A 15,611-nucleotide genomic window follows, 5' to 3' on the forward strand; every position below is an offset into this window, starting at 1 on the left:
CACCTCTGCCAGGTTGCAACTGTTGGGCCCTTGAGCAAGGCCCTTAAGTTTCAAGTTTATTTGTCATTTGTACAAATGTTAGCAGCAGTTGATTTGCATTGTAAACAAAGTGAACATTGCAGGAATTGTAAACATTGAACCATAGTAAACATTGCAGGCATTGTGGATATTGAGCCATAGTGGACGTTGCAGGCATTGTAAACACAGACAAGATTAATAACAGCTGTTAATAATGCTAATAATAATAATAATAATAAAAGTACTGATAATAATAATAATACTGCAGGAGAGGTTGAAGTCCAGATTGCCACATCATGTTTTGAAGTAATGTGGTATTAATATTGCACATGCCCAAAGTGTGAAAGTGTGTGTTGTGAGATGTGAGTGTTGATGAGTAACTGAGAAAAAGGTGAGTTATTATTATGCATTGTTTAGCATTCTGATGGCCTGCAGGAAAAAGCTGTTCTTTAGCCTACTGGTCCTGGATTTTATGCTGCGGTACCGTCTGCCTGATGGCAGTTTTGTGAACAGTCCGTGTGGAGGGTGGGTGTGGTCTGAGGTAATTTTTAAAGCTTTCTTTAGACAACGGCTGCGGTAGATGTCGTGTAAGGCTGGCAGCTTGTAACTCTCAATTGCTTAGACTGTATACTGTCACAATTGCAAGTCGCTTTGGATAAAAGCGAAAATGTAAATATATTAATAAACCCATGTTGTTTTATTTATTACAAAAGCATGTCAGAAGCATGTTGGTTTTTAATGCAGCCCAGTCTAACTGATTGAAGGTCCCAGGCGTCCAATGGCTGTGTTTACATCAAAAGATTTCCTACAATCTGACTGAATTTATTGTAATTATAGATGAAGATTGAGGTGTTTATATGTATACTATGTGTCTACTATATGTCTACTCAACAATCTGATGACAATCTCTGTTTACATGCATGCTACAATAATACGATGACATGCATGTCTAGAGTGACAATGAGCATCATGTGAGTCCAGTTAGAGTAGGTACAGTATGTAGCAGTGTTATGCTACCAGCGTTTTCAATTGGTGTTTTTCTGTGCAGAACGTACTTAAACTTTCTGATTGAGAATGTAATTGAATACAGGTGTTTACATGGCTATTATTTTTTTTAGTTAATGGATTAGTTAAAGGATTACACACCTCGCTCAATCAGTTAGAAATTGTATTCAGAATAGCCTCAGTCGAACTAGTCTATTCCCACTGAGGTGTACACATGAACATATTCTACTCTGATTGAGCTATTAGTCTGACAGACTCCGACTGCATGTAAAAGTAGCTAAGATTAGTTTTTAACTTTCCCTCGTATGCACAAAATATAATGTTGTAGACTGTAGATGTTGAACTCTTTAATTTGTTTGCAATTATGCAGTGTTGTTCTTAATTATGCAATTTTCAGTTTTTTGTTGACCTCTGACCTATCCTTGCTCATACAAGAGTAAGCATTTCATTAATGCTACTTTTATACACCAACCAGGCATAACATTCTGACCACTGACAGGTGAAGTGAATAACACTGATTATCTCTTCATCACGGCACCTGTTAGGCAGCAAGTGAACATTTTATCCTCAAAGTTAATGTGTTTAGATGCGTTATGCGTGAGGATTTGAGTGAGTTTGACAAGGGCCAAATTGTGATGGCTAGACAACTGGGTCAGAGCATCTCCAAAACTGCAGCTCTTGTGGGGTGTTCCCGGTCTGCAGTGGTCAGTATCTATCAAAAGTGGTCCAAGGAAGGAACAGTGGTAAACCGGCGACAGGGTCATGGGTGACTGATGCACGGGAGTGAAGGCTGGTCCGATCCAATGATCCAATGACAATGAGCTACTGTATCTCAAATTGCTGAAGAAGTTAATGCTGGTTCTGATAGAAAGACTCCATGCCTCGACAGGTCAGGGCTGTTTTGGCAGCAGAAGGGGGACTAACACAATATTAGAAAGGTGGTCATAATGTTATGCCTCATCTGTGTATGCAGTCATGACCCCCATCACCAACTTCACATGTTTTTTGTTTGGTTGGGGGTTTGTTTTTAACATTTCGCAGCATCCCTGGTCCTAGTTCCAACTTTTTTTGAAAGGTGTTGCATTAGGAGTTAGCAAATATTCACAAAAGTCATTTAAGATGATAAGCCTTGTAAAACAGAGAAAAACCTGTAAACAGTTTACAAATCAATGGTTTCTGTTTTTATTTGTACATTACCTACTGTCCCAGCTTTTTTGGAATTAGGTTTTTATGATACCATCTCTATCAGCCATTCTAGCACCTATTTAAATATAACCTTCTTATAAATATGTTTTATTTGCCTCAGCTATTTGTATTTTATGTTACTACTTGCTTTTTAGTCATGACAAACATGATCTTGTTTTTATTGTTTTATTTTATTGAATTTTGAAAGTCTTAGGTCTCTGTCGTTTTTTTCATCTCGATACTGAAAAGCTTTGTTTATGGGATTCTTGCAGTTTTCAGGCAACCAGAGTGCTGTGCGGAAGATGAAGGGTGTCAGTGGATAATTGGGAGAGTAAACACTTAGCACTGACTGCCAGCAGAAAAAAGAAAAGGTTGCAGCAGAAGCAGGTCATGAAACAAGTAGAAAACAGAGAAACTGCAGTGAGGCTTTGTAATTGCATCCTGTGAGTCATTCGTTTCTCAGTGAAACAGTCAGGTTTTCAATAAACCATTGGAATCAGCACTGAAGAAACAGAATATCAAAATATCAGCCAAAATCTTCATGGTATTTTCATATAGGAGTGATTGAGACTGTAAAGCTTCAGCATACAAAGCTGGACTACCAGTGACTGTGTAGATAGGTGGGTGGGTGGATGGATGGATGGATGGATGGATGGATGGATGGATGGATGGATGGATGGATGGATGGATGGATGGATGGATGGATGGATGGATGGATGGATGGATGGATGGATAGATAGATAGATAGATAGATAGATAGATAGATAGATAGATAGATAGATAGATAGATAGATAGATAGATAGATAGATAGATAGATAGATAGATAGATAGGATGGGTAAGTGGGTGGGTGGACGGACGGACAGACGGACAGACGGACAGAGATAGATAGATGTATTATAGGATGGGTAAGTGGATGGATAGATGGATGGATGGATGATAGATAGATAGATAGATAGATAGATAGATAGATAGATAGATAGATAGATAGATAGATAGATAGATAGATAGATAGATAGATAGATCATAGGATGGGTAAGTGGGTGGGTGGACGGACGGACGAACGGACGGACGGACGGACGGACAGACGGACAGAGATAGATAGATAGATGTATTATAGGATGGGTAAGTGGATGGATGGATGGATGGATAGCTGGATAGATGGATCATAGGATAGTAAGTGGGTGAATGGGTGGGTGAATGGGTGGGTGAATGGGTGGGTGGGTGGATGGATGGATGGGTGGGTGGGTGGATGGATGGATGGGTGGGTGGATGGGTGGGTGGATGGATGGATGGGTTGGTGGGTGGGTGGATGGATGGATGGGTGGGTGGGTGGATGGATGGATGGGTGGGTGGATGGATGGATGGGTGGGTGGATGGATGGGTGGGTGGGTGGGTGGATGGGTGGGTGGATGGATGGATGGGTGGGTGGATGGATGGATGGGTGGATTTGGATGGGTGGGTGGATTTGGATGGATAGATAGATAGATAGATAGATAGATAGATAGATAGATAGATAGATAGATAGATAGATAGATAGATAGATAGATAGATAGATAGATAGATAGATAGATAGATAGATAGATAGATAGATAGATAGATAGATAGATAGATAGATAGATAGATCATAGAATACACATCCCTTAGCGGATGTGACATATGCAATCCCAGCAACTAAGTGCCTTGCTCAAGGGCCAAACAATGACAGTCTGGCAAAGTTGGGGCTTGAACCGGCAATCTTCCAATTACTAATTGACTATAGTACCCCGGAGCATACAAGGTTAGGAAAAATTATTCCCTATTCCCACATTACTGTTACCCTTGTTTGCAAACATAGCTCAATAATTACATTCTTTGAAAAGTTTGGTGTGGAAAAAAACTCCAGTGGCTTACACAGAGCCCTGAACCCAACCCCAATGAACACTATTGGGATGAAATGGAATGTCAATTGCCCATCATTTTGGAATAACCAGTTCAAAATCAGGTACATTTGATCAGGTTCAGGTACATTTAATCATGTAATGATCATTTATTGTTATAAATGAGTTCCTAACTAAAATATGTTTTTTGTTAAGACCACTTATCAGATAATCTGCAGTTATGATCAAGTTGTGATGAAGCTCCGTGTTTACATTATATTAAACTTTGTGGCTATATGCTGCAGAATTGCTGATACACAAGAATTAAAAATTGAACTGAGTTAAACTGTATAAGGCCGCTTGATGACTGTATCAGACCGTAAGCTTGATAACTCACCTGATGAAACTCAAACTCAGCCCTGTTTTCCCAGACCATTAAAGATAACCCACTTTGATGTGGCTGACCATTCTGCTTTTCTCACAGAATGCACAAACCAGGTTTCATACTCTGCTAGTAATGAGCAGGTTCAGACTACAGGGTCAATAATTCATAGCCAGTGCAATTCAGTAGGGAGGACCAGAGACGGGTAAGACAGGGTCCTGCTCTCCTTACCCACTGATCTTTCTTACTGCTGCCGTGTCAGACCACCACTGAACCTTACTCCGTGCAACTCCGTCTGTCTGGCCTACTGCTTTATTAAAGAGAGTTCACCCATGCTGCCAATCCGTGGGCTGCTTGTCCATTCTGCCCAGCCTCTCTGATCATCTCTCAGTGTACCTGTCATTGATTCCAGTCATGGTTATTGATAGTACGCTTGGGTGGTGGTGATCCAAGTCATACAAAAGCAGCTGGTCTGTTCTGACATGGAAGCTGTCGGGGCAGAACTTTTTTCTGGTCAGAATAAAAATGAAGGGCTGCACTTTATTTAAAAATAAAAATACAGTATATGACCAAAAGTATGTGACACCCAACCATTTAAATAAGACAATAGTAGTACGTATAATGGTGCAGAGATATTTTGCTGCTTTAGGAGATTGGTGACTTGCCATAATTATTATTTTTTTTCTCTCTCTTTTTCATTGATATTTTCACCAAATTTTGTCCCTTAATCTAGTCATATCCAATTACCCTGATTGCGTTACGCTTCACCTCTACCGATACAACCCTCCACTAATGATTGAGGAGCTCCGACACGTGTGCAGTACCAACTACATCTTTTCACCTGCACGAGGCGAGTTCATATGCAGATCAGCTTTGTTCACGGAGAGCCACACCCTGATCAGCATTATTCCCCAACTATGCACAGGCGCCATCAATCAGCCAGCAGAGGTCATAATTGCACCAGTTATGAGGAACCCTTAACCAGCTTGTCCCACCCTATGAACAACAGCCAATCGTTGTTCATGCAGCCGTCCAGCCCAGCCGAGATTCGATAGATTCGATATGATGAATTCGAAATCCCAGCTCTGGTGCGCTAGTGTGTTTTACCACTGCACCACCTGAGCGGCCTGACTTGCCATTATTAAAGAAATAAGAAGTTACGTTCTTTATCAAAGCCTCCAAAGAACGTTGTAAACCTAAAACAAGCATTTCATGCTTGAAAACCCAACAGTGAATAAAACCAGTTTTTCAAAATAAACTTGTTATAATTTCTTCACAGTGATGTGGGATGGAAAATGTTTATGGCAGTTCTGATGATTGTGATTAATTTTTGTGACAAGCATGTATTAATAAGGACAATCTGAAATGTGGCAATTACTTTCTTCACAGCACTGCACCTACACTAAGGAGATATACAGTTATTTAAGCCATAAGCAGTTTAAACTTTTTACTGGTGCTGGTCAAGACTTTTGGCAAAACTGCTGATCCTCAACCAAATCAAACCTCTCAGTTGGAGCCCAGATAACCAAACTGAAGCTCACATATTTTGGACAGATTATAAGAACCATTTCATTGGAAAGAACAGTTATGCTTGGATAAGTTCAAGGTAAAAGAGGAAGAGGACGACCAGCAACAATATGGATGGGTACAATCAGAAGAACAATGAATGAGCCATTAAGAGGCCTGAAGATCGAAACAGAGGAAAGGATGTTCTAAAGGAGCACTTTTTATATCTTCGGCAGAAGTCAGACTTGAGTTCTTAATAATGATAATAATAATTAGTACAAGTAACTAGTAATTAGGGCGGCATGGTGGCCTAGTGGGTAGCACTGTCGCCTTACAGCAAGAAGGTCCTGGGTTCGATCCCCAGGCGGGGCGGTCCGGGTCCTTTCTGTGCGGAGTTTGCATGTTCTCCCCGTGTCTGTGTGGGTTTCCTCCAGGCGCTCCGGTTTTCTCCTACAGTCCAAAAACATGCAGTTAGGTTAACTGAAGACACTGAATTGCCCTATAGGTGAATGGGTGTGTATGTGTGATGGACTGGCATCCGTCCATGGTGTTACTGTGTGCCTTGCACCCATTGAAAAGCTGGGATAGGCTCCAGCAACACCAAGAGATACCCTAATTGGATAAGCTGATAAGAAAATAAATGAATGAACCAGTAATTATAGTAATAATACTATTAATGTAGTTAATCCTTAGTTAATCCTTAGTACACTTAGTTAATCTTATATACTAAGTCCATAAATGCAAAGAGACCCCAGTGGGGGCACCATTAAGTTGTAGCTCAAAGGCTATAAGTATTGAACTGAATAATCTGAAGGTTGCTGGTTCCACAGCCATTGACCAAGGCTCAATTGTTAACTGTCACACTGGATTTAGTAAGTGTAAGTCACTTTGGATAACAGCATCTGTTAAATGCCATAAATGTAAATGAAGTCAAACACCTTTCATGACTTCCACAATTACCAGATTTAAAAATTATTAAGTCCTCTGGAGCACAAGGGTGAGATAAAGTTCTGCTTTATTCATTAAACAGGTTTTATAAATCATGGTGGTCCAACACCCCAGCACAAAGCCCACCATGCATTTTTTAATTGTCTCTAAGGGTTCAGTGCTTGGTGCTTTTCTCTTGTCTCTATACACCTGTTTACAGTATGTAGCCTAGCGGTTAAGGTACTGAACTAGTAATCACAGGGTCAGTGGTTCAAGGCCCACCAATGCCAGGTTGCTGCTGTTGGGCCCTTCAGCAAAGCTTTGGATAAAGGCGTCTGCTAAATGCCAACAATGTAAATGTAAATTTAACTTAATGAAGCCATACATTCATTAAAACAATAATGCTCGCCCACAATGCCAAAAATGAATCAATAATTATGTACCTAATTCATACCAACCAACAAAAAAAAAAAAAGCCCACCACCTACCACATAAAGGCCACATTTTCCAAAGGAGAAAGCTGTAATCACTTTGTAATCACTTTAAATATAAGCATACACCAATGAGGCATAACATTATGACCACCTTCCTAATACAGTGGACCCTTGACTTAGGAATTTAATTGGTTCCAAAGGACTGTTCTTAAGTCAAAATGTTCGTTAGTTAAACCTGTTTTTCCCATAAGAAATCATGTAAATAGAATTAATCTGTGCCAGACCTCCCAAACACCCTTACCTAACCTTTCTAATGTCTTAAATGCTCTTTTTTGTTATAAATACAAGTATATTTTCCCTTAAATCTTAAATTATAGAATAGACATTCCTGTAATAAACAATAATAAACAACAATACACAGTAGTACTGTACTGTACATAAAACACACCATTCACTGTACCATTCACCATAATAAATTTGCTTTTTTTTTTATAAAATGTATCTACCAGAAACAACAATAACTCTCATATTTCTCTGTTATATTCTTCTTTATTTCAATAGTGATGTATTTTGTAGGTGTAATTGCACGAAAGAAAGAATACTTTACTCAGCGGACTTTCATCTTCTCTCTCACTCACTGCCCCCTCTGCCTGATACACAGGGACAGCTACTGGCAGGAGTAATTATACAACAACAGATAGTAATTGATTTTTTCATTTTCTCAACACTACGCTTTGGGGACATTTTAATATAGAATTTTACAAAATATAAAGAAAACACCTCTGTCCGAATGTTCGCTCACTGTGTATATATATATAGCGAGAGAGAGAGACGGTCGGAGTGAAGATGTTTGTGACGTCACGTGTTTCGCAAATTTCTGTTCGTAATCCGAAATTTGTTCGTACGTTAAGTTGAAAAAGAACGCTCGTAACCCAAAATGTTCGTATTGTAAACCGTTCGTAACTCAAGGGTCTACTGTATTGTGTTGGTCCCCCTTTTGCTGCCCCATACGCAACAAACTGCGATATCAGAACCAGCATTAACTTCAGCAATTTGAGCTACAGTAGGTGGTCTGTTGAATCGGACCACACGGGCCAACCTTCGCTCCCCACATACACCCCACGGCTTCACCGCCCATAACCCTGTCGCCGGTTTACCACTGTTCCTTCCTTGGACTACTTTTGATAGATACTGACCACTGCAGACTGGGAACACCCCACAAGAGCTGCAGTTTTGGAGATGCTCTGACCCAGTCGTCTAGCCATCACAATTCGGCCCTTGTCAAACTCGCTCAAATCCTTACGCTTGCCCATTTTTCCTGCTTCTACTTCACCTGTCAGTGGTCATGTTATGCCTGGTCAGTGTATGCTAAAACTCCAAATTTTATGTAAATAAAATGGAATGTCGCCTGTGAGACGTATATATTCACAAAGAGGGGACCCTAATTTTGGAATGGGATGCCTCCAGAATCTCCAGTGCATAGGTTTCCATGTATGAGCTGCACCTCGCTCTGTTTGTTTAATCAGAAGGTTTTTATCTTTAAATGATCTGATCATTTGAATTAGAAGTGGCTATTACCTGATTAGTTTAAAAGATTGGACACCCTGCTCTGAGATCTAATAGAGCTCAATCTAAAGATGGACTGCACTTTAATTTACCATAATTGTAATGGATATAGCTGAAAATGGTGAGCCTGAGAATTCACAATCAGGTATGAATGATGCTGCGGCATTAGAGTCCAAATGTCAATATGAATGTAGAAATAATAACAGACAATTTTCAAATGAAATCGGAATATAAGATCATCTTGGTTTAATAATTTATATGTTAAATGGGGTTATAAAGAGACACATTTCTATCCATCGGAGCCCGGCTACTTTTGATTGGTGTGTTATGAAGAAGAGCTGTCATATCTATCTAAAATGTGGGCCGGTGAGTTGGTTTTCCCACTGTCTTGCATTATTAAATCAATTCCACATGTCCCTCATCACGAGCTATGGCATTAAGCATGTGTAGGCACCTGCAGAGCAGGGAAGCTCTGTCAGTCACGTAATGATCGTCATTATCAAGAGGCATATGTAAAAATACAGCCTCCAAACGACAATCTCTGTTATTAGCTGTCATCGCAGTGGTGAATCTATGTTCAAATAAGAGGTAATAACCATACACGAAAGTGATCTCTCCCTCAGGGAAGGTATGTGTTGGGAAAAGCAGCATGGCAGAACATTGGGGTGTGGGGGGATATTGTGAAAAATAGTCCCGGCGACTAAATGCAGATATTACGCTGTCCGAGTGTCACCACACTATTCGTCAATGTCTTGCACTCGGTCCCTCATTAAGTGGCCACTGGCAGGCCGTGACTTAATTTCCTTAAGACTACCAGACGCCTGATTCAATTGAGCCAGCACCGCACAAAGGAGGGGCATCTAGAGGCCGACATGACTGATCACGTGCCCGTGCCATGACGTAGGTACCAATTCACTCTATTAAATGTTGTGGGCATAATTTCCCGGTGGGTGATTCATGGCTGGCGACCTCGGCTCCCCCCCCAGGGCTAAAGTGAAGTTAGCACCGTTAACGCTGCTCACCCGCTGCTCCCCTCATCTCTAGTCTCATTCTGCAGCATTCAGCCTGTCTCCGGTGGGATGGATGAGAGATGCCCGCCGAGAGCCGAGGTGATTCATTCTCTCTGAGAGTCCGCTGAGAGTTCTTAAATTTGGGCTGCCATTAGTGTCCACACACTCAATATTGCACATACACCACAATTGTGCCTTTGCATGACTACACAATTTATAAAGAGACTCCAATCTAACATTTTACACACACACACACACACACGCACACACAATAAAAAATGGTTGTTGTGCTAATTAGTTTAATCTCATACTACCCATATGACAGATTTAAAAACACATATATAAAAACACCAATCTGTGGTGTCATGTTGGTAAATGGTGGATGTCTTCTCCTATAATTATGGATGAGGTTAATGAATCCAGAACATGAAATCTGAGAGTACTTCTTAATCCAGAATTTCTCCAGGTCCTACAAGCTCATAGGTGCTCACTTGGGAATCTCTGCTCTTCAGCTCACTCAGAGGTTTTAAATAGGGTTTAGATCAGGGGACGGGAGGACTATGTCAACTCAATTTGTGGAATTGAGTTGAGTTTTCCCAGAAAACCCCAGATTTTACTGTGAAATCTTCTGATACTTTGTGAAGTCTGTAATACCATTTATTTATGATAAGTGTAACGAATTGGGCTAAGACGTGACAACAGGGGGCGGACACACATGCAGAGATGTTTTACAAAACGTTTAATAATAAAAGACAACGACAGGGGTGCAAAAGACAAGACCAGACACAAACACACGACCTATGCTAAATGCTAATCTAAATGCTAACGCTAATCTAAACACAAGAAACAAACCTAAACCATCCTAAATCTAAGCTAACAATGCTAAAGCTAAACATGAACTGACTAACACAAACATGAAGGAGACAACAACACTAAACAAGACTTTTAAACAAGATTCCTGAGCATGAACAAGACAAGAGCATGAACAACAATAATGTACCAAACCAAAATAGCATATACAAGAAACCCAAAAGAATGACAAACCAAACCAAAATAGTCTCCACTAAAGGATCCACAGCTGCTCCTTTAAATGTCCTAAGCATTATCTGCAGCGAGGGGCAGCTGTGGATCATTAGCATCATTAACCAATTAGAATGAGGAGGCGTAGGCTTGACACAAACAAAAACCTCCTCAACCATGTGCTCCCAGAGATCAGGGCGTGGCACATACACAAACTCTGGGAGCACAGAGAGGCTGCATTTGTGACAATAAGTACACCTTTGATTCATTTTATTTGTGTATTGTTTAATCCTCTGTTACATTGTGTATTATTTAGTCTAATGTATATAAAAAAAGCTCACTTGGCCCCTGTATGTCATATGTATACCCTATTTTATATATCTGGTACACATTATTGTAGAAATTTTTCTTTATTTACTTATGTATTTATTTATTTAGTAATGTTTAGTTGAAGGTTCACATAAAGCTCTACATCATCATGACTTTGAATGCTCTTGTTAAAAGAAAGCTCCAGTTCCAAATCAACACCTTTAATTACATGGAAAAATGAATTTCTTGATTATTGTTAGGGCGGCACGGTGGCTCGGTGGGTAGCACTGTCGCCTCACGGCAAGAAGGTCCTGGGTTCAATCCCCAGGTGGGGCGGTCCGGGTCCTTTCTGTGCGGAGTTTGCAACTCCAGTTTCCTTCCACAGTCTAAAAACATGCAGTCAGGTTAATTGGAGACACTGAATTGCCCTACAGGTGAATGGGTATGTGTGTGTGTATGTGTGTCTTGCACTCATTGAAAAGCTGGGATAGGCTCCAGCACCACACCCCCACTAACTTTACAATGTAATGTAAATTTATTATTATTATTATTATTATTATTATTATTATTATTATTATTATTATTATTATTAATTATTATTATTAGTAGTAATAGTATTTGTATTATTATTATTATTCTTATTATTATTACTATTATAATTATTATAATTATTAGTATGAGTAGTAGTAGTAGTATTTGTATTATTATTATTATTGTTATTATTATTATTATTATTAGTAGTAGTAGTAGTAGTATTTGTATTATTATTATTATTAGTAGTAGTAGTAGTAGTAGTAGTATTTGTATTATTATTATTATTATTATTGTTATTATTATTATTGTTATTATTATTATTATTAGTAGTAGTAGTATTTGTATTATTATTATTATTATTAGTAGTAGTAGTAGTAGTAGTAGTAGTATTTGTATTATTATTATTATTATTATTATTATTAGTAGTAGTAGTAGTAGTAGTAGTAGTAGTAGTAGCAGTATTTGTATTATTATTATTAGTGTTATTTGTATTATTATTAGTAGTAGTAGCAGTATTATTATTATTATTATTTTTTTTTTTTTTATATTATATTATATTATTATTATTATTATTATTATTATTATTATTATTGTTATTTTTTTTAATTATACATATCTAAAATGTGTGATTTCTTTCTGGCAAAGAAGTACATGTAGAAGAAATGGCATGTATCAGAACCTTCCTGCTGTTGTATCTACATATAAATAAAAGGTTACATTTATATTTGTACTGTCGTATGATTAAAATGCATACCTATTATACTGCAAACGTTCATGCTTCCTCTTTGTGGTGGCTATAAGTTATTCCTTCTTATTAACTCCAGTTTAAAAATGAGAAAAGCAAATCAACAGTAATATAAAAAATAAAGAGATAACAATAATGACTAAAATCTACACATCAACCCTATCAAAGTGTGCATCTGATCAACTGTACCTGTAAAACAGCAATACAGAAAAAAAGAAAAAAATTCAAACTGGTCTGATGATGCTTATAATTGCTCTATTGTGCCTTTTATTTGAATGATAGGAGCTTATCTGACACCAGATGAAAACAAACTATACAAAAGGCAAAGCTGTTCATTTATTTATAACGTTCTGGCCTTTTGTTGTTGTTGGTGTTTTTTTTTTTTTTGTCTGCAACACAACAAAAAGTTGGGACAGGCTAGAAACATTGTGAAATACAGAAACATTCCTACCAGGCAATGCTACCATGCTGGTGTATAAAATAAGTATTTAGGAAAGACTCTAGGAAAGAGTTCTTTATTGATGATGATGGGTCAAGGCTTCATACCTTGGCAAAACTGTGTCAGGAAATTATCTTACATTTAGGAACAATGCTTAAGAAGAAGAAGAAGTGGTGTTGTAATAGCATTGCTAAGTGTTACTTAATATTTGACATATACTGTTTGTGCTCACATCATACTTACCTGGCTGGGGCGTGACCATGATAAAAAAGGTGGTTCACCAAGGACAAGCGTCAGCCATTGCACTCCGGTTGTGCTGACCACTGTGAATTCCCCAAATTTGGAAATCTTGAGTGCATCATTTCTGATAGTGAGGGATTGCGACTGCGCCTTTCCTTAAATTTTATTCAGCAATTTTCCTTTGGGGATCAATAAAGTAATTAATCAATTAGTCAATCAATAAAATCATGAAATATGAGCAAAAGAGAGAATAAAAAAGCACATTTTTATTTTACAAGTATTTGTATTTTACCAATGTTAGCCATTACAATACATTTTAGGTTGTGCAGGTGTGCTATAGCATTAGCACTAGCTAACTGGGGAAATGGGTTGATTGGATACGTAAGTGTGCTGTTGGTTGGAGTTTACTAATTTGTGTAGTGAAGTACAGGTATACTAATTATCAATGTGTATGAATGATGGCCAATTGCTGATTAACCTTTTGTTTGGTTGTTTTTTTTTATACATACGTTTGCCTTTTTATATCATTTCTAACTCAGCCAGCATCACACTAAATCAGGCTGCGGAATATCTTTTTTAAAGCACTAGCTGAAGTCACTAGCGAAAGAAAACGGTTATTCGGTTCATCCACATAATTCATAATGACCCGCTCAATATGATTCAGTTTCTTCAACAGCAACTTTTAAACCTTTAAGCGATGTTGTTGATCGTTTTGACAGTGCCTAGCTTTTCAGAAAACAATATGGGTCTCACATGACTGACACGACCAAATATTGTGCATGCCAGGGTGTGAGAGGGTGTGAGGGGGTGAGAGGGGGTGGAGAGAAGAGCCAAATGATGACTGACATTTCAAAGACAGTGATTGTGTTGCTTTTTCTGTGTATAGGTGATATCGATCATGTGAATAATACTACAACATACATGCTTCTGGTCAGCTTCAGGATGATTTGCATTTTTGCTACAGATCACTTATTAGGATTAGAGAAATCTGTGTATGTAATAAATTAGCTTTATCATAATGAGATAAATCTAATAAACTTTAATAAAACACAGTACACAAATAATCAGCTTTTGCACCTCCCTAGCTATCATAACAGCACTGAGTCTTATCCTATAATACTTACATTTACATTTACACTGTCGGCATTTAGCAGACACTCTTATCCAGAGAGACTTACATAAGTGCTTCCATAGTAAACATTACCTTACTCTAGTTTTAGTAAACAACAGTTCAAGAACACGAACCTGCTAAAACCTGTTAGAACCAAAGTTCTTTTTTTTGCAGGAGATAAATAAGAGCGTTAGTAAGTAAGTACAAGTCAGCTTAAGTGTATAGTAAAGAGGTGATGGAGGTTTTTAATTGTCTTTTGAAGACAGCAAGAGACTCAGATGTTCGGACAGACAGAGGAAGTTCGTTCCACCACTTGGGTGCCAGTACAGAGAAGAACCTTGATGCTCGTCTTCCTCGAGTCCTGGGTGGAGGATCAAGTCGAGCGAGACTAGTGGCTCGGAGGTTGCGTGGTACAGTACAGTGTTTGATTAGATCTTGAAGGTCGCTTGGGGCTGGTCCATTTTTGGCTTTGTAGGCGAGCATCAGTGTTTTAAACTGAATGCTGGCAGCTACAGGAATCCAGTGAAGAGAACGCAGCAGTAGGGTGATGTGACAGTGTTTAGGTTAATACTTAATATGATCAGAAAATCCAGAGCAAAGAATCTAGGAGCAATACTCAACCTAGAATCTCTCCAGATTGTCCAAGGTCCTGTTTTATGGACTCTCCTCTTCTGCTCAGTTGTCAGTAGAGTTTAGGTCAGTGGACTAGAATAGATATGGCAAAAGCTTATTTCTGTTCTGATCAAATGTGTGCTTTATTTGAAATCTCTTTATAATACTGAGAGATTTACAAAAAAAAAAAAAGCTTTCTTCTGTCATGCCTGTCAGATAATTTGTGGTAATAGCATGTAATGTAACACAAATGTCCTACTATAATCCTTAAAAAAATACTTATCTATCAAAATATCCTCCAGAATCATTGTGGGAAAGAAGAAAAACAAAGAAAGCTTCTCTTTCAAGAAGTTTTATTACAGCTGTGCTTGTTTTAACATTTTATTATTGCTTTTATATTAAATATGGACATTTTAACATCCATTACCTGATTCATAAAGGTCAACACACTGTAATCTCATTTTATTTGTGTATTTTTATTTATGTGTTAAGACAGTGGTAGCTTAGTGGGTGGAGCTTTGGGCTATCAAAAGGTTGAGAGTTCAAATCCCGGTTCTGCCATGCTGCCACTGTTGGGCCCTTGAGCAAGGCCCTTAACCTTCTCTGCTCCAGGGGTGTGATACAACCACTGATGCGCTCTGACCTCAGCTTCCAAAACAAGCTGGGATATGTAAAGAAAGAATTTCATTGTACTGTACACCATATATACA

At 38.5% G+C, this 15,611-nt stretch overlaps 1 non-coding gene across 1 annotated transcript; it reads left to right on the forward strand.

Moving 5' to 3' along the window:
• Positions 1–13,173: 13,173 nt before the first annotated feature.
• Positions 13,174–13,337, forward strand: LOC134315496 (U1 spliceosomal RNA). The gene has a single exon (XR_010012567.1). It is a non-coding gene; the product is annotated as a U1 spliceosomal RNA (small nuclear RNA).
• Positions 13,338–15,611: the final 2,274 nt, after the last annotated feature.

This window comes from Trichomycterus rosablanca, chromosome 5 (genome assembly GCF_030014385.1).
Source record: "Trichomycterus rosablanca isolate fTriRos1 chromosome 5, fTriRos1.hap1, whole genome shotgun sequence".
Lineage (NCBI taxonomy): Eukaryota > Metazoa > Chordata > Actinopteri > Siluriformes > Trichomycteridae > Trichomycterus > Trichomycterus rosablanca.